The sequence below is a fragment of the Peromyscus maniculatus genome, chromosome 2 (assembly GCF_049852395.1).
Source record: "Peromyscus maniculatus bairdii isolate BWxNUB_F1_BW_parent chromosome 2, HU_Pman_BW_mat_3.1, whole genome shotgun sequence".
NCBI classification, from domain to species: Eukaryota; Metazoa; Chordata; class Mammalia; order Rodentia; family Cricetidae; genus Peromyscus; species Peromyscus maniculatus.
In genome coordinates, this window is record NC_134853.1 from 139,619,973 (window position 1) to 139,640,137 (window position 20,165).

General features: G+C 43.9%; 1 long non-coding RNA gene across 1 annotated transcript in view; it reads right to left on the bottom strand.

Moving 5' to 3' along the window:
* Window positions 1-20,165, bottom strand: part of LOC121827351 (uncharacterized) — a 71,953-nt gene that overhangs the window by 3,895 nt on the left and 47,893 nt on the right. Inside the window, exon 2 of the long non-coding RNA XR_013049312.1 lies at window positions 107-164. This is a non-coding gene — a long non-coding RNA (uncharacterized LOC121827351). The remainder of the gene's footprint in view (window positions 1-106; window positions 165-20,165) is intronic.

Below are 20,165 nucleotides of genomic sequence, written 5' to 3' on the forward strand. Positions count from 1 at the left end.
CAAAGCAAGAGTGTTAAAAAGAGATAGAGCACCAGCTCCTTGGGTTCCCATTCTATCCCCAGAAAGGTCAGACATTTTGCCTCCCAAAAATCAGTATCTGACTTACCAGCCCAGCCTCCAGAGCAAGAAGGGGCAGAAGTATCCACAGTGTCCATCTAGCATGACTGGAAAGATAAAAAAAAAAAAAAAATGTCATCTGGTCCAGGTACAATAGTTCTTTAGCATCCCTACTGTGTGAACGCAGGCCTGCATCACCAGAGATCTCACTGCTTTCTTCTCCTTTTACCAAGTAAAATTCATTGCCCTAACAGACATCGCCTAAGAGATACATCCTGGCCAGGCAGTGGTGGCACACACCTTTAATCCCAGCACTCGGGAGGCAGAGGCAGGTGGATCTCTGTGAGTTCGAGGCCAGCCTGGGCTACCAAGTGAGCTCCAGGACAGGCTCCAAAAGCAACACAGAGAAACTCTGTCTCAAAAGACAAACAAACAAACAAAAAATACAACCTGACTAGTCTAAGGAAACTAGAAATTTTGACATCCGATAAATGGGAGGATTTTCTAGAAGATAAGGAGCAGACAGGATTAGATTTGTGGACAACACCAGGGAGATGACATCAGCACAGAAGAAACTGGCTGAAGAAGTGTATGCTGTCTTTCCAAGTGAACCTTGGAGACACTCCAAGTGCCGGGAGCAGAGGGCAGGCAAAGAACCGCCGAACAAGCATGGAGGCGGTCCAGCCCCTTCCTCTCCCAACAGACACAGAATGCCCGACTGTGGCTCTTGCCCTTAGTGTTGAAACCCAGTGACTGATGAAAGATCCCCTCAGCAGTGTGGTAAACTGAGGCAATGAACTATTTCTCTTGGTGTTCAAATGCTTGTGGGTCCCCTGCACCTTGACTTGGTCCTGTGTGGCTTGCCTTGGCCAATGGGCATTAGCAGGGGCTAATACAAAAGAGACCAGATAAGCACTTACAAGCTTGTCCGTCCTAGCCTCCCAGAGGAATCTCTAGAGAGTTAAACAAAACAACACAAAAACAAACAAACAAACAACAAAACCGTGTAGAGGAAGAGGCCACCTGGTGGAAAAATGAGGTGTCTCTGCTGACGGTAAGCCACCAAGGCCCCAGAGTGGAGAGAAGTCATCTTGGGCCTCCCAACGCAGCCTGTCCACCTGCTGAACACAGCAATGTCAGCCAGCCTATCTCCGTGCTATGTGGAAAAGAAGAAGGCAGGAGGAGTAGAATCCCTAAGCCATTATGGGTCTGGTCTTATGATCAGAGATGACCAGGAGAGGAGGGTTGGCCACGCATGCTTTTAAGCTGGGGAAGGAGACCCTCGCTACATTTCAGCAATGGCCATGGGCAGGGGAAGCGGGCTCCGAGACAATTCTGTTCCAGACTTCAGACACAGTGTGATGTCTTCTCCTTCCTTTGGCAAACCTGAGGGTGCCCACTTGCCCACACAGGGTTTTCTTGTGCATCCTAAAGGGTACCTCCTATGACAACCTCCTCTGGCTCTTACACAGAGCTGCACTCATTTTTATTTCAAGGCAGTGGACCACTTTGGAAGCATGTCATCACGACTGTGACACAAACATACCTGCTCTTCTAAAAGGCTCATCCTGCTGCACTTTATAAGCCTGAAATGATGGTCATCAGATCCTTGAGACAATCAAGAGTATGAGAGAGATAACCAAATGGGCAAAGGGCTTGTCAGGCAAGTGTAAGGACCTGAGTTCAGATCTCTTGAACCCATGTAAAGCCGGAAGTGGTAGTACATGCCTATTTCCAGCATTCCTTCAGTGAGATGGGGAGTGGAGACAGGTGAGTTCCTGGGAGCTCATGGTCCAGCTAGCTTTGTGTACACGGTGGAAAATAGGAAGAAATCTTGTTTCAAATGAGGTGGGAGGTGAAGGCCAGCACCTGAGGATGTCCTCTGACCTCCACACAAACACACTGGCAAGTATGTAACCGAATTCACACACATGAACACATACAGATACATGACACACAGAACCTATACACATGTACAAGATGTTTTCTTCAGTATGAGAGAGAATAAAATGAAAACCCAAAATGATTCATCCCAGAGTCAATGGAGATAATGTAGGGAAGAGCGGGGAGCGATAAAGAACTCAAAGAGATCCAAAAGATATTTGCTTTTATAAAATAAGAGATTGCTACAGGAAAGGAACAAAGAGGAAATCATCCTTGAACATTAAAAGCAAGAAAATGAAGTCAAAGAAATCTCCTAGAAGACACAATGACAACACAAAAAAAATTCAAAATAAGAGAAAATATAAGACCCAATATTTACCTTAAAGGAGTTAGCAACAAAAATGACAAAGACTAGAGGTGATGAAATAATTTAAAATATGATTTTAAAGTATTTCCCTAAAACTAGAGAAAGATCTGAGTTCTCAAACTATAAAAAGACCTACCAAATGCTAAGCAGAAAGTACTAAAAAGACACGCATCCTGTGACATTTCTAAGTTACAAAATAAAAACAAAAATTTCAACGCTTCTGGATTTTTTTTGAACGTGCAATTCTACATCAGCCAAGCTATCAAGCATGAAAAACAAATCTGAGATATTTTCAGATAATAAAGGACAAAGAAAATTTACTACCCATTCACTCCTGCTGAAAAAATAATTATGTACTTCAGAAAAACAAAAAAGGAATTCAAGAAAGAGAATGTCACAGGAGCACAAAATTTTAAGAAGCCAATACATATCCAAGAGTCTAAATAATAAATAGAAATGCATCTATAAGAGTTCACGTGGTTTTTAAGAAATGACTTCTTTTGAAAGTATAGAAATAAAGTAAAAGCACAATACTTGTATCTAAAGTTTTAACAGAGTGTGGGAGGTAGTAGGAGGTTCAAGACGCTATTGGAAGGGAAAAGATGTTTAAATAAATTTATCTAAAACGTAAGGAACTAACAAATGGTACATAAAACTTGCCAATAAATACAAAAAATGAAATAAAATGAGGAAAAGTTGATCAGTCAAGTTAAAAGCAGAGGGAAATCCAAACATATCAGAAATAATAATAAATATGAATAGATTAGAACTTCCTACTAAACTACAGAGACTCTCAACAACCCATGTATGTGCATGTACACATCCCCATACACAATGCTATTATTTCAGAGTCTCATTATGAGACTGACACTCTACTTACCATGCTAACGAGGCACCTCATAGAGTCCCATTTTTATTTAGAAAAGATAAAAAAATAACAGAATGGAAAATCAGTATGTGCTAACAAAACAAAAATGAGACATACACCCATTAGTATCAGATTAAATAGAATTGAAAATAAAAGCATTGCCTGGAACAAATAGGACACTTTATAAAAGGTACAATTGGCCAAGAAGATATGAGAATAAATTGTGTTTTGTACTAAACAATGGAGTATTAGAATAGAGGAAGTAATAGCGTTAGAATTGCAAAGACAATGTGTCAAACTTGCAATATACTTAACTTTTACCTACGTACATTGTTGAGTGATGGGACTTTTAAGAAGTGATAAGGTGAGCTGGAGAGATGGCTCAGTGGTTAAGAACACTTGTTACTCTTGCCTTAGACCTGAGTTCCATTCCCAGCCCCTACACAGTGGCTCACAACCATCTATAACTCCAGTTCCAGGGGATCCAATGCCCTCTTCTTACCTTTTCAGGTACAAGACATGCATGCGGTACACATACACACATGCAGGCAAAACATTCAGACACATAAAATAAAATTCAGGAATTAAAAAAGAAACGAAGAACAAAAAGACCACCAGTGCTGAAAAGAGGAGGAGGAAGTAGTGACGAGGTCAGGAGGGCAGGCTCTCTTGACTTGACCAATGCCATTATTGGTTGATTAGGTCAGTAGTCTTGTAGGTGGCCCCTTCCCTCCACCATGCCATGCCTCTTGCCCATGTAAGTTTCATTTTTCTTTTTCTTTTGTTTTGCTGTTATTGTTTGCTCTCTCTCTCTCTCTCTCTCTCTCTCTCTCTCTCTCTGTGTGTGTGTGTGTGTGTGTGTGTTGCTTTTTGTTGTTGTTATTTATTTGTTTGAGACAAGGTGTTACTGTCTAGCCCAGACTGACCATCAACTATGTCCTCCCTCCTAAATGCTGGGATTACAGGCTTGTGCCACCATATCTCCTCTGCCACGTTTTTAATGTTTTTTTTTTTTTAAAAAAAAAAAAACATGTGTTCATGCCTGTTCATATTCGTGTGTGCATGTGAGGGCAAGAGGTTAATGTCAGGTGTCCTTCTCAGCCACTCTCTGTCTTAAATATCAAGGCAGGGTCACTGGAGCTTTCCAATGGACCAGTCTAGCTGGCTAGCTTCTTCCAGAGATTCTGGGTCCTCTTCCCCAACCCTGGGATTATAAGTGGCTACCATGCTCACCTGGAATTTACATGGATGCTGGGGATCAGAACTCTGGTCCTTGAAGTAAGTACTTTACCCATAGAGCCTCCTCCAGCCCTTGCCATGTTTTGAATGGCAAGGAGGCCCTCAGATTCAACCTCCCAACCTCCCACTTATCAGCCTCAAGAACCACGAGCCAAATGAATTTCTGTTTATTATAAATTAACCCCTCTGCTGTATTCTACTAAAACAACACAGAATGGGCAAGAACACATATTTATACATTTAAAATATTTATGGTTAACTTACAAAAATAGCCAATCCTTAAAGTTGATTACAAGTAAAAAAACAAAACAACAACAACAACAAAAAAAAAACAAATTACAAAAAAACAACAAAAAAAAAACAAACAGTAGGAAGCGTACAGACATTTTCTGACTACAATATGAAAAGAAATAGTCTCAATGAGAGAAGAGAGACAAAAGCTCTCAGAAACTTAAAACACCATCTATAGAACACTCAAGAGTGAAATGACAGATTATTTCAAAAATGAACGGCACTGAGGGCGCTGGGAGATGAAACTGATTGTCAAGGTCAGTGCGGTGCTTATAGAAATATATATAGCCTTGAACACGTTTGTTAGAAGGGAAGAGAGAAAATTGAATCCAGGCAGCTGGGAAAGAGAAAACTGGAGGGAAAACATTCTAAAAAGAAGGGATTAATAGAGACAAAAGCAGAAATTAATAAGATGAGAAGCAAATGCAGACGTGGAAAACGAAACCAAATGCTGGTCGTTTTGTTTACTCGTTTACTTAAAGGCTCAAGGAGAGGTGAAAACGCAAATATCCACGGAAGAAATGGGTCATTCTGAGAGGCATCAGACCTAGCATGAGATGGAGGAGACGTTCAAGGAGCAAGTGGTTTCTGTTCTGCATGATTAGGGAGTCTTAAGGGTGGGAGCCTTCCCACCGTGTCCGTTGGGCTGTCCCAGGCATCTGCTCTTTGGTTCCCATTCACCCCTCTGTGCCCGACTGTCCTTCTGCATCCTGCTCTGTGGCTTTGTCCTTCCAGGGACATGCACACCATCCCTGGCTCCAGCACCAGACCAGCCTCCTTCAGCCTTGGCTTCTCCCCACCCAGTGTGAACAACTCTGGGATGAGTGTGGGATTCTAGCGAGAGACATTTTTCAGGGACTTCGGGAAAGAAGTGGCTGTTGACCTCGAGGCCACAGTCCTCTGGGCAGACACTTGCCTGCCGCATAGAGTCGGACAGGAAGGCTCACTCGGGGAAGCAGAAGCAAGTGGTCCAGTTACAGAACCCCCACGCAGCCGTGACTAAGCTGTGCCTCCCCTCAGCTTTCTGAGCCAGTCTTTAAATCAACCGAGGTTGTCATTATCAGCTGAAGCCACTAACCCTGGAAGTGTCAAAGCTGAACAAAGACAACACAACAAGGGCATTCAGCCCAATCAGTTACTCAGCTAGATGGCCTATAAATAAAATAGCAGCCATCTTAACTACTCTACATTATAGAACTGATAAATCATGACCAAACAGGTTTATCCCAACCAACTCCCCATTTTAACATCATGAGCAAAATGATGCTTTTTAGTTCACTAGTGACATATTAAAGCAGGTGGAAGTATTACCTCTATACAAGACTAGAAATAAAATCATAAGAAGCTTACTGAATGGTGGGAGGTGTGGCTCATTGGTAGAGCACACGAGGCCCTGGGTTCAACCCCAGCAATGTTTAGAAAAAAATAATAAAGAAAAAAAAGAAGCTACGTTGACCAGACAAAGGACCCCAGGCTGATTGGTTGTGTCTAGATGCTACACTATGTATGGTTCTAGTACACCATGTGTGACTGTAGGTGTTACTGCGGGTTTTTAGGAGCTGTGATTAAAGTCCGTAAGTCCCTTTAATGAAAGGAAATCATACTTGATAATCTGGGAAGACCTGGCTCAGTCAGTGGCTTTATGAGCAGAATGAAGGTTGCCCAGAAGTGTCTCTTCTAATGCCAGTTTCCAACGCGAGTCTTTTCTGACAGCCTGCCCTATAGGTTTTGGACAGGCCTAACCAGCTCTGCAGTCATACAAGCCAATCCCCTGCAGGAATCTGCTGGTAGTTTTATTTCTATAATGGGAGCCTGGCTGACACGGGACTCCAGTGAAGGCTAACTCGTATACACTTGAACTCCAGGAAACATTCCTTCTCAGCAGGCTGAAGCATGAGGCCTGTTCCCTTCCTCCGCTTTCTTTCTGAGGCACAATAAGAGCCTGCCATCTGGGTTAGCTGAGAACTCATTGTATAGACCAGGCTGACCTCAAATTTGAACTGATTTTCCTGCCTCAGCCCCCAAGTGTTGGTATTATAAGTATGAACCACCATGCCCAGCCTTTCAGATGCCCATTCCCAAACAACCTTCTACCCTTCCAAAGGGGTGGTTAGGAAGATTTTACTAGCAAGAGAGAGTAGATTTAATAGTGCCCCTCCCCAAAGTATCCATGTTCTAGTCTCTAGAACCTACACATCCTGTCATTACATGGAGAAGACAATACCCAAGCTGTGCATTCACATGGCACACACTTGGTAAATTCGCAAAAGTAAGGTATTTTAACCAGAACTAGTACCTGATGGTTTTCTTCTGTGGGTGTTTTCTCAGTGCTGGAGTGATCTGGGCATGTTGGGGAGGCATCCAGGGAGACCTGAGTGGAGGCACTGTTAGTTTGGGTTCTTTAGGGTGTATTAGTGTGGTCCACAGTTCTTTCCACGTTATTGGAAGTTATTACCAGCTTTCCTGGAGCAAGAATGGTTTCCAGAAACGTTCCTCCCACCCACTCTGCCGCCGTACCCTGGATCTTGACGTGAGAGATTTAATTGAGTGTTGTCATCTCGCAAAAGTTTTTAAAATTAGTCACTGCCTAAGAAAACTTGAAAAACTCAAGACATCTTACTGCTCCCATATAAAAGACATTTGATGGATCTTCAGCAAATGAGACAATCCCAAAGTTTACTCCCCTTTAGCAATAAAAACTGGTAAGGGTGGAGGAAAATTTTCTAAAGGGCCGACCATAGGAGAGGGATACTTGTATTTATTCTACTGAAAATTTTATTACAAATAAAATCATAGAAACCGGTGGCCAAAAATATAAAGCTCCAAAAATCCCACACCCTCTCTGCTGAAGTCTCAGGAATCACCAGGGAAGAGGAAGTGGAAAGAAAGAGCGTGAGGGCATGAGGTGGAGGACGACTGTGAGGACACAGTGTCTTCTGGACACAGCCAGACAGCTGCACATTCGAGCTCACGGTGGCTGTGACAGCACATACGAAACCTGTGCAGTCTCGAAGCAAACCCAATCCAAGCATGGAGCAGGGGCTTGGGCAGGAAACCCCACCTCCAGCCATGGAGGGATTGACAGCTGTCAGCTGATGGGGAGGCAGAATCAGTTTTCCCTGAAAGTATAGTCCTGGTAAGTTAGCGACGCCCCGGTGGAAGGCCACACATCCAATAATATTTGGGCAGCACAAATTGGTCTTCATGGCTTTATAAAAAGAAGGAGGAGGAGGAGACACAAAACTGAGCGGATAAAGGAAGTGGGGTGGGTAGAACTGGAAGGAGTTGGGGGAGGGGACAGAAGGGGAATACGATCAAACTACAAAATTATCAAATAACTAATTTTTTTTAAAAAATTAACTTTGACAAAGAATGGCAATCTGCAAAATAAATGACTACTTCAAAAACAAAGCGCCGTGGCGGCCAATTAATAAGAAGCACGGCTGTTTTTTCTGGGTGCTTTCAGGTGTGTGCATTCTCACCTGCTCTGTTTTGGTTTTGTTCTCCTTGTCGTTGTTTTTATTTTGTTTTGAAACAGGCTGGTCTGGAACTTACTATGTAGTACAGGTTAGCCTTGAACTTTGAGCAATCCTCCTGCCTCGGACTCCCAACTGCTCTCTCATAGGTGTAAGCCACCACGTCTACTCCTTTATCTGCTTTAAAAATGGTATAGTTTCTCATCCTAACTGTTTGCTTTTAGACTTTATTTCCTGTTATTTTTTATTTATTTATTTATTTATTTATTTATTTATTTATTTATTTATTTACTCTTCATGTTTTCTCCTAATGAGGGACTTCGCAAATTCCTGTACTTTAGGTCTTGCAAGACCCGAATGAGTCCCAGGACGGAACAGAGTATGGACGGGAACAAGGGTCATATGCTGTATTTAGCATGTTTGTTGAGATCCACTGCTCATCCTTATGCACCCCACCCCCAACGGCAGGGGAGTGAGCCTGTGGCCATTTTCCAGGGATCCTGTCAGCAGATCCCTGACATAAGTAAGGTATAGCCACTCTCTTTCCTCTCTGCTTGGTGCCCCCTGTATCCGCCAAAGGAGCCAGCCTGGGTCCTGAGTTCTTCCCAAGCAGCCACAGCTCCCAGTGAGGGTAATGCCACCCGTCACCTCTACAGCCCAGGGGGCTTGTAACTTGCTGCTGTTGATGGCTGCTGCACGGCCTCCCTGCTCCCTGACTGGCTCCTCAGGCTTCCCACAGTACTGCTTCCCTCATGGAATGATGCTGTTACCCAGGGTAGAATCCCGACTGAAAGAAGGGGGGTGAGGATGGACATAGGGACCTGTCATGGAACTGGTGTGAACCCCGGGTGAAAAATAAAGGTGACATATTCCAAAGAAATGGCGCTGATGATGACCAGCAGGGGTTGGAGGAGAGGATTTGCTATGGATTGCATGTGGGGAGGAAGAAGAAGTCAAAGACTTTCCTAAGGATGTGGCCCAAGCACCCGAGAACACAGCGAAGAGGTACAGCTTTAAGGAAACAGAAGGGGACAGGGAGCTTGTTTGGGGACATGTTCAGTTTGAGGTGCTTATTAAACATTCAAACATAGCAAGTTGGCAGTTGGATATAGAGCCCCTGTCAGGAAAGAGCTTTGATATGCAAATATAAATTATCAATGCATGAATAGAAACTCTGTGAACACCGATGGGTACCAGTGGGGTAACTGCAGACGCAGAACAGATGTTTAGAGGCCGGGGGATGAGGGCTGGTGAGGGAGTCTGAGAAGAGGTGCCCCCCGAAAGGCCGGTGTGTTGAGGGTTTGGTCACTAATGAACATGCTGTTGCAAGGCAGCAGAAGCTTCAGGAAGTCGGGCCCACCGGGAAGAAGTGAGGTCACTGGGTATGTGCCCTCAAAGGGGATACTGAACCATCAGACATTCTCTCTCATCGTTTCCTGGCTGGCACAAGGTCTTCGCCCTCTGCCACACGCACTTGCCATGAGATGCTGTGCCATCACAGACCCCCCCCCAAACATGCAAGTGACCCTCGACTTCTGATATCCTGAGCCCAAACAAACCTTTCCTCCCTCTAATCTAATTAGCTCAGGCATTTTGTCAACGCAGTGGAAAGCTGACTAGCCATCAGAACTACGGAAAGAGTGAAAGTCCAATGAAGAATTCTGCCTAAGAGAAGGGGCCTTCGGGTCGAATTCTCACAGATAAAGTCCGACACGCAGCTTTTCCTAGCTTGTTGGGCTTCGCAACATGGCTATCGGTGGCCCCGACAAGAACAATTTCAGGAGAATAGAGAGGCCTAAAATCTGAGACTTAGAACCTAAACCACGTTCAGTTGAAAAGTAAAGGAGATAAATATACAAAACCATGTAATAGTTTGGGATAAAAGTAAAATCAAGAGAAAACTATACACATATGTTTGTTGAAGTGTAACATGCATTCAGAGGAGTGCGCACATCGTAAGTATATGCTCACAGTTTTCAGAAGTGTGCCTGTCAGGGAGACCACTGCCTGGATCAGGAAAGAGAACATTGACAGCACTTAGAGCTCCTCTTATCCCCTTCAGCTTCCGCTTTCTCTTCCCCAAAGGTAACCACTATTCTGAGCAGTAAACTGCCTTTGTCTATTTCTGGAACTCAGGTAGTGGAGCCATTCGGTGCGACTTCTTTCGCTCAACGGTGTGAGCCAATGGCAGCAACGGTCCTTTTCTTTCCATTGTCATCTAGGATGCTCTTATCTGGCTATTTCACCATTTATGTGTCCATTCTATTCCTGATGGGTGGACAGTCGGAGGGTTTTCTATTGGCACTGTTATATTTAATGTTGCTGTGAACACGCCCGAATGTGCCTTTCGAACACAAATGTGTGCGTTTCCCTTTGGTGTAGAAAGAGCATTGGGATGGCTGGGTTTTAGGGTGAATGTTCCTTCAGGCTTAGCAGATACTGTCAAACAGTTTTCCAGAGTGCTGCGTCAATCTACACTACCACCAGCAGAGCAGCCCACTCATTCCACACCACTTGGCACTGTCACAGGCGTTTTTAATTTTATCCACTCTGATAGGTGTGTCACGGTACCCCACTATGGTTTCCCTTTTTCCCTCCTGGTGCTTGGGAGTGAACCTACAACCTAATACGTGCTAGGCAAGTGCTGTACCACTGAGCTGTATCCCAGCCACGGCTTTAATGTTCAGTCTTTTGATGATGAATAAAGCTGAGTACCTTTTTGTACATTTAAAGCCATTTGGATGCTTTCTTTACAAAGTGGCTCGAGTCTTTTGAGGAGTGATGAGAAGGCGTTGAATGGGAAAGCGGGATAGTGAGTGGTTGGGAATCCTTCTCTTTCCCTGTACCCACCACAGGACCACTTGAGCTGGAGGCCAGGAATTCAAGATGAGACCGGCCAGCTTGTTATGTTTTTTCCCCTCTCCAGATTCATTTAGCTGCACAGGAAAAAAACAAACAAACAAACAGGGGGCTCTGGACCACTGGAATGAGCCAAGGTTGAGAGTCGATAAGTGAGGATGATGAAGTGTGTGAGAATTTTATGACAATGAACCCCAGACTCTGAACTGGGCAGATAAGGACAGTGAGACTACATGGTCACCGGATGGTAGGTTCTGGTGGGTTGAAGGTGACTCTGAGCAGATGAACAAGAAGACTGAAGAGGGAAATTGAAAGGTGACGACCTAACAGTGAAGTACTTGAATCAAGGTTCCAGAGAAGTCAGAGCTGTGGGTCCTGTCAGGTCAATAGCTTGATGAGTGGAGGAAGGGGCTGAAAGCACCAACTACAGTAGAGAGGAAATCCAGGGAGTGAAGGCAGAGTGTCTGAGCCCACGGGGAGCACCTGCAGCTGAGTGACTTAAAACAGACAGGCATTTATTGGCCTGTGTTCTGAAGGCTGGGAAGTCCCAGGCCAAGGTGCCAGCATTCAGGAAAGGCCTTGCTGTATCAAGGCAAAAGCTCAGCAGAGAGTCACCCTTCTTCTACAAACCCATGTTAACAAAAGTGTCAGTTCGTGAGATGACCTTGTAAGAATAATTACCTTAATTAGGCTTGCCTTTAAATTGCAACTTCTTTAAAATTTTTTATGCTTATTTATTTTATTATTTCATGTGTATGAGTGAGTGTCTTTGCCTAAATATATGTGTGTGGCCCATGTATATGCCTGGTGCTGAGGAGGTCAGAAGAAGATACTGGATCCCCTGAGACTGGAGTTATACAAAAGGCTGTGAGCCGCCATGTGAATGCTGGGTATCGAATCCAGGTCCTCTGTAAAAGAGTGCTCTTAACCACTGAGTCAACTCCCCAGCACCTTTAATTATGTCTTATTACCTCTTAAAGGCTCCATCTTCTAATACTTTCACACTGGGGATTAGATTTCCACCAATAAATTTTGGAAGGCACATAAACCCTCAAACCACATAATCAACGCATTGAACATGAAATCACCAAGAATTATGAACAGATTAGAGTTAATAGAATCATTTGTCAGTAGAATTTAGGAGGGAAAGAATAAATACAGCAAAGACTTAGTCAAAGTGAAGAAATACCCCTACATGGGAATTCACTATTTAGAAGAGATAACTCATGAAATTAGAACAGAGAAAAGGGACTATTCCATAAATAGCACTGGACAACTGTCTATGCATTTGGAAAACAATAAAAATTGACCCCTGACTCACACTGCCTAAATTAACTTTCAAATGGACTGAAAGAGCTAAACATTAGTTACTCAAAGAAAATGAACGAGAATGTTCTATAATATTGGGAAGAAAATGTTTTCCTAAATTAGAAATGACATCATGAGCAATGGTTAATTCATTGTATGGGGTCACTTGTCGGTTATCAGTCTAAGAACTTTCGCTGTGTATGGATTTGGGTTGGACGGATGGCTCGGCAGTTAAGAGCACTTACTGCTCTTGCAAAGGACCTGGGTTCAGTTCCTAGCCCCCATCCACATGATGGTTATCTCCATCTGGAACTCCAGTTCCAGGGGACCCAATATTCTCTCTGGTCTTTGAGAGCTCCTAGCCACACATTGGGGCACATAAATTCACATAGGCACATTGCCCATACACAGAAATAAAACAAATAAACTTTTAAATTAAAAATATTTCTTTTTATGCATGTATGTGTGTGTCCCTGGTTGCCTGTATGTGCACCACATGCATGTGCCCCTCACAGATGGCATCTGCTCCCTGGAACTGGAGTTACAGATGGTTGTGAGCCATCATGTGGGTGGGTGCTGAGAACCGAACTCGGATCATTTGCAAGAGCGGTAAGCACCTCTTAACCACTGAGCCATCTCTCCAGTCCCCAATAAACAAATCTTTTAACTACCTCTGCAGTAGTTAACTCTTTCATTTTACACAAGGAAACTGAGCACAGATGATAATGTAACTTGCCTAAGTCACACAGCTAACTCCAGTACAGAAACTGATAATTGACGTGTATGTGTCGAACTTTTACATGCCTTAAGTGGAGTTTAAGGAAGAACAATGTGAGTGGAAATAAATGAATTGTAAATTGTGTGACTTTCTTTTAAAAACAGCTTTATTGAGATGTGATTGACATACAATAAACTATACATATTTAAAGTACAAAATTTGATGAGTTTTGACATAAGTATACACCTGTGAAACCATCACCACAATCAAGAATGAACATCTCCATCACCCCTAAAAGTTATTTATAACCTCCCAGCCGATGATTTCCATGTCATACATACATAAGAAGTTCCTACACATCACTAAGGAAAGAACATCTAAAAAAATGAGAGAATAATGGCACACACCTTTAATGTCAGCATTCGGGAGGGAGGCAGAGGCAGGTGGATCTCTGAGTTCAACACCAGCCTGGTCTACATAGTGAGTTCCAGGACAGCCAGAGCTACACAGTGAGACCTTGTGCCAAAAACAAACAAACAAAACAAAAACCAAAAACCGAAAGAACATGGAATTGGGCAGAGGATAGCACTTTGGAGTCCCAGCTCAAGATGTACAAAAAGCTACCAATCATACGACAATGTGTGCAACCACAGTAACAGTGTGAGGGAGGCACACCAGAAGGATGAGATGGTACGTGAGTGGTAAGACTTGGGGAGGGACGATCTCCCATCTTGGTGAAAGTGTAGTAACATGTATTGACTTGCATTTTTGTTGTTGTTTTGAGACAGGGTCTCACTATGTGGCCCTGGATTACCTGGAACTCACTATATAGATCAAGCTGGCCTCCAACTCATAGAGATCCACCTGCATCTGCCTCCCAAGTGCTGGGATTAATGGCGTGTGCCACCATGCCTACCCTGTGTATCTTTTTTGGAACATAGTAGATATACTCTACATCTAAAATACACATCCCTCTTTGTTAATAGCTCAGTTTTCTAGGCCTTTGTCTTTCAGCAATAGTGGCACAATTGTGTCAGTGTCTAGTGCCACATTTTAATTAAGACAACACTGAAACATTCATTTGGGAGGCTCCCTAAGTTCCCACCAAGGACTGATTCATATTTCAAATGATGTGAATGTACTCTGAACCATAACCTATTGCTCTAGCTTCATTTCTGTTGTTGTGATAAAATACCCTGATAAAAGGCAGTTTAGGGGAGAGTGTCTGTTTAGCTCACAATTCAGGTTACAATCCATCATTGTAGGGAAGTCAAGGCAAGAGCTTGAGATAACTGGCCACATCACATCCCCAGTGAAGAACAGAAAGGAATGGATGCATACATGCTCCCATGCTTGATTGCTTGTGCTCATATACAATTCAGGACCCCTTGCCTAGGGAATGGTGCTGCCCATAGTGGGCTGAGTCTTCCCACAACAGTTAACTTAATTAAGATAATCCCCACAATCATACCCATAGACCAACCCAATGTACACAATTCCTCACTGAAACTGTCTTCTCAGTGACTCTAGGTTGTGTCAAGTTGATGATTAAAGCTAGCCATCACACCTGCCTATTAAAAATAATAAGGAAGATTTCCCTGTACTAACAGGGAGAAGCAGCACCTTGTTTTTATTTTTTTAAACTCTGCGTGTGAAAGTTTTTTTTTATCTTTTACTCTTTGAACTTTTGAATTATTTCAATATTAACAAGGAGTTTAAAAATACATGAAAATGAAAAGAGTATCACATGCTTATGGGTAAACAAATTCATGCAATTCAAGACCAAGGAAAACGTGCACATCCTTGCCTCATTTACTAATTCATTAAATGAGCTAAGTGCTAATGTGGGCCAGACATGAGTAAAATACTGTCTCCATCACCATAGAGCTTGCCCTCTGTTAAAGAAGGCAAAGCAAGCCAGGTATGGTGGTGGCACATGCCTTTAATGCCAGCACTCAGGAGGCAAAGGCAGGTAGATCTCTGAGTTTGAGGCCAGCCTGGTCTACAGAGTGAGCTCCAGGACAGCCAGAACTATATATAGAGATCCTGTCCCCCACCCCCACCCCCCAAAAAGGAAAAAAAACAACAACAATGCATACTTGATTTAGGCAGGGGTTGGAAAAGTCTCTGCTGGAACGTGAAGGCTAAGTAAGAGTTAACCAGGTGGCAGGTAGGGCAGAGGTAGTGAGAGGGAGCTGTGCTTCTGAAGGCTGTGTGTTGGTGGGTAGGACAGGTATGTGGTGTACAGGCTATCTAGAAAGAAGAGCAGGAATGAAAAGGGGCTCAGAGATCAATTAGATTTAAGGAGACAAGTGGGGAAAAGGGGTACCTGGATTTTCAAACTCAGCCTCAGAACTGTATGATTTCTGGTCAGGAAAAGTTATCCTTGTTAAGTAAACAGTTTGATGAATTTTGACAAACGTGTAGTCATGAGACCATAACCACAGTCAAGTCATATGGCATTTCTATGGTCCTAGAATGTTTCCTTGTTCTAAAAATCTCCACCCACACCGGCCATCACAGCCACTGGTTGATCAACTTGTTGTTGTTATAATGTGTATTATCTATAGCCTTCAGAGGTAGTTTCCTCACTCAATAAGAAGAAAGCTTTTGAGAGTAATATATACAGATGTATCTGTTGGTATTGTAGTCAGTGTTCTATTGCTGTGAAGAGACCCCATGATCAAGGTAACTTTTATAAAAGAAAACATTTAATTGGGGCTGGCTTAGAGTTTCAGAGGTTAGTCAATTATCATCACAGAGGGGAGTGTGGTAACGTGCAGACAGACATGGTGCTGGGGAAGGAGCTGAGAGTTCTACATCTGGATTCAGGCAACAGGAAGAGACAGAGCCTCTGGGCCTGGCTTGGGCCCTTGAAACCCCCAAGCCCAACCCCTAGTGACACACTTCCTCCAACAAGGCCACACATACCCCAACAAGGCCACACCTCCTAATCCTTTCAAATAGTGCCACTCCCTGATGACCAAGCATTCAAATCTATGAGACTCTGGGGACCATTCTTATTCAAACTACCACAGTTGATATCTTTGATGATTAATATCAATGGTAAGTTTGACTAGGTACAGAATCCCCTTGGAAAGAATTCTGGATATGTCTATGAGGCTGTTCCCGGAAAAACTGAACTGAAAAGTGAAGATCCACCTTGAATGTGGGCATCATCATCTCAGGGACTGAGGTCCTTGACAGAGTGAAAGGCAAAACCAAGCTGGGCACCATGACCCATCACTCTGCTCTTTCGGGTGCAATGTGATCAGTCACCTCACACTCAGGCTGCAATGCCGTCTCCAACATGATGAACTCTGTCTTTGCTTGAATTCTGAGCCAAGATGACCCATTACTCCATAAGTTGCTTCTTGTTGAGTATTTGGTCAGAGCTAGGAAAAAGTAACCAAGACAGTGTCCACTGGTTGAGATCTGTTCCACTGCAGGGATGCACCACAGGTTGTGAATTCAATGACAGTTGGATTTCTTTGTTGGTCTGTTTTCAATTTGGGACTATGATGGAAGCTGCTGGGGACATTATGCCCATGTCCTCCTGTGGTTGTATCATTTCATTTCTCTTGAGTAAATACCCGAGAGTGGAATTATGGGATCAGATATAAAGTGTGTAAGAAGCTGCCACGCTGACTTCCAAAGTGGCTGTTCAGTACTGCATCCTACAAGGCAGTATGTGCAAATTCCAACTGTTCTTAACCTTACCAGCACTTGATGTCATCAGTTTAAAAACTCAATCTTCAATTTTATTTTGCATTGATTGATTGATTTTGTCTCTTTGTATATGCACATGCATGCACATGCCACTGGGTGTATATGGAAGTCAGAGGATAACCTGCTGTATTCAATGCTTTCCTTCCACCCTGTGGGATTCTGGAATGGAACTTGGGCCACCAGGCTTGTTGGCAAGTGCCTTTACCCACTGAGACAAATTGCCAGCCTTAGAGCCCATTCTTATTTTAATCATGTTAGCAGGTGTGTAGTAATACCTCATTGAGATTGTGTTTACTTTTCTCTAGTGATTAATGTTGAGCATGTTTCTATCTGTAACTCTTCTTTCCTTAGGGCTTTTATTTTATTTTACATGAAATTACTTGTAAAGTTCCCAAATCTTAAGTTATAATCAAGGACTGTTTTTGAAAGTTGGGGACTAAGAGTTATAGCTGCTCAATACCCTTCACTGGCACCTCCTTTGTGTCCCAAAGTCTGACTTTTGAGAAATGGATTAGTCCATGCTTTGCTACTATAACAAGATAGCTGAGGCAGGCTAATGTGTGTGTGTGTGTGTGTGTGTGTGTGTGTGTGTGTGTGTGTGTGTGTGTGTGTGTGTGTGTGTGTATGTGTGTGTGTGTGTGTGAGAGAGAGAGAGAGAGACAGACAGAGACAGAGACAGAGAGACAGAGACAGAGACAGAGACAGAGACAGAGAGAAATGAAATGAAATGAAAAAGCCCAGGTAGCCCTGCAGAAAAGCTTTGTGGAGAGCCAGCCCATGCTATTCCAGCTGTTACAACCAGCCACCTGATATGTGAGAGAGGAAAGAAAGGGAAGCCATCTTGAATGTCCACTCCCATGCCACCTTTGGAGGCACTAGCTCCAGCCACCCACAAACCAAAGTCCTAACAGGGTCCACAAAATCAGCCCCAGAGCCATAATAAATTGTTGTCCCAAGTGCCTACATTTTAGAGAGTTTTGCGATGTTACAGTAGTAACTGAGACTGAGATGTGGAATGGTACGGCTTGTGGCCTTCTGACTTGGGAAGATGGCAGGTCATCCTAGAGACTGAGAACAAGGAGGGGGGCTGCTGTCTGCTGTCACGTTCCTTCTACATTCAAACTCCCCATCCTTATACAATCCGTGCCAGAATCGTGGGTGGCTACAAGCAATCGGAGACTGGCAAGAAACAGGAACTGGGAAAGTCAAAGCAGATGCCAGGCCCAGGAATGAGCCCAACTCCAAGAAGATAATGAGAACCGTGATTCCTTGCGGCCCACGGCCCTTCACAGTTTCTAAAGCACCCTAAAAGGCACTCTCTTATTTGACCTGCCAGCCAGATGAGAGCCACATGAGGCACCCATTTAACTAGAAAAAGAAAGCAGCTTAGCAAAGAACTTAGGGAAATAGAGAGCCCAGCCCTGCTCACAGAGCACGGAGAGGAGAGACTGGCTCAGACCTGGCTGGGGTCTGGGCTGAGGTTGTAAGTCACTTAGTGTAAGAGCTGGTGAAGGCAGGCTGGGGTGTGGCTCAGTATTGGAATGCTTGCCCACCATACTACATCCCTGTGTGTGATTCTCAGTACAGATAGTTGGGGGTGGTAAGGAAAAAGCCCAGGCTACTTGTTGTGCACGAGATGTTAGACTGAGTTCTTCTCATGTCATGCATTTACTCTTCCTTAGACTGTGCATAGGTTTGGTCATCACTTTACATCAGGTTTCCAGTTCCAGCACTCACCACACACTGGTACCAATTCTCTAGATGCTGCCTCTGTGGGTAGACCTAATGCCTAGAGATGAGTATATAATCTTAGCTGGCTGCTCATTCCCCTGCACATGCTGATGTCTTTATTGTCCTGGAATCTACTGTGGCCACACTGTTTCTGTGTTCAAGAACCACCAGGGGCTTCTACCAGACCACATTCCTCATCAATTCCCCATCCATGATGTCTGCTCAAAGCTTAGGCAATGTCTCTAGCTGTAGGGATTTTCTCACACATACACTCTATAGACATTATCAGAAGCCTACTCTGCACTGGGTAGAGAGGCCAGCATAGGACACATATGAGAGATACTGTCCTTGATGAAAAGGAGCAGCAGTGTAGTCCAATGTACAAATAATGATTGCAAATTTCTCAAAGACACGAGAGGTTTGTAGTGATCTGGAGGAAGACGTGGCAGAATGAGATAAATGAAACAGGGAGATAATGGGAAGAAATGGAGGAATAGCTGTAGATGCAAAGCCTCTGAGGCAAGGAAGACAGGAGCTCCATCCAGTAGATGCTTAAAAGGCCGAGGGCACATCACATTGGGTTTTACAGGCCTCATGAGGCATTTGGCTTTGATGTCCATGATGTCCACTGGCCCATGATGAGTTGGGCCAGTCTGCTAATTCCATCAGGACACAGGCTCACCTCAAATGACTGAGTGCTAGTTGGTGTCCCATTGTAGAGTTCCTGACAACTCCCCTAAAGCTGTCATTACCTCTCTACTCTCTGGCATTGGTTGAAGCCCAAGGAAACAGAGAATTTGCTACCTCCTGAGCATTCACTCTTTTCCTAACTACAGTGTGTCTATTTGTAGGAATTCTTCCTGTATGAGGCCTGTGCTTGAGAGCAGTAGGCCTTGGACCCACTCACAAGTCTAGATGCCATGGCAGGCCATGACCAGCCTGTGTTGGCAGCACCCCGCCCCCACTTCCCTTGCCATTTATTAGTTTATGTACAGGCAGGTGGAGAGGAGACTGTTGGACAAGGCTCTGAGGATGGGTTCTCATTCCTAAAAGAAACCTAAAAGGAGGGTCCTTCCTCTCTACTGGATCTGTACTGCTTAAATGAGATACCTAGATCTGAGTAGCTCTTTTGTGACCACTGGGAGAACTAGTCTGACAACAAAGTCAACTGTCCCTAAAATTCCTTCCCAGGGAGAGACAGAAACAGTGTATACCTCTCCTCCTAAGACGCCGAAGATAAACCGAAGTGTGATTCCTAGAAAGTTCACTCTGGGGAAGCAATGAGTTTATTGGGCTTCATTACAGAGCACAGATGAAGGGTGCAGGGGCGCACCAGAAAGTCTTCACCCAGCAGGGCTGACGGCTTTCCCACAGCCACATAGATGGAGTGTACCTCTTCTAGTCTTATGAAGCCAATATCCTCTATTCCTGTCCCCATGCCATGCACAGCGAGGGTAGAATTGCACACAATTTCCCGGGGAGCTAGAGTGCTAAATAACTTTGAAATCGACAAAAGTCCTCAGATGGCAGGAAGGGAGGGGTAGTTAGGTGTCCAAATAGGACTCCCAGGTTCCTCAGCCTGACAACCCTGATCCCACACCTCACCTGCTTTTTATTGAAACAGCTTTCTCCCCAATT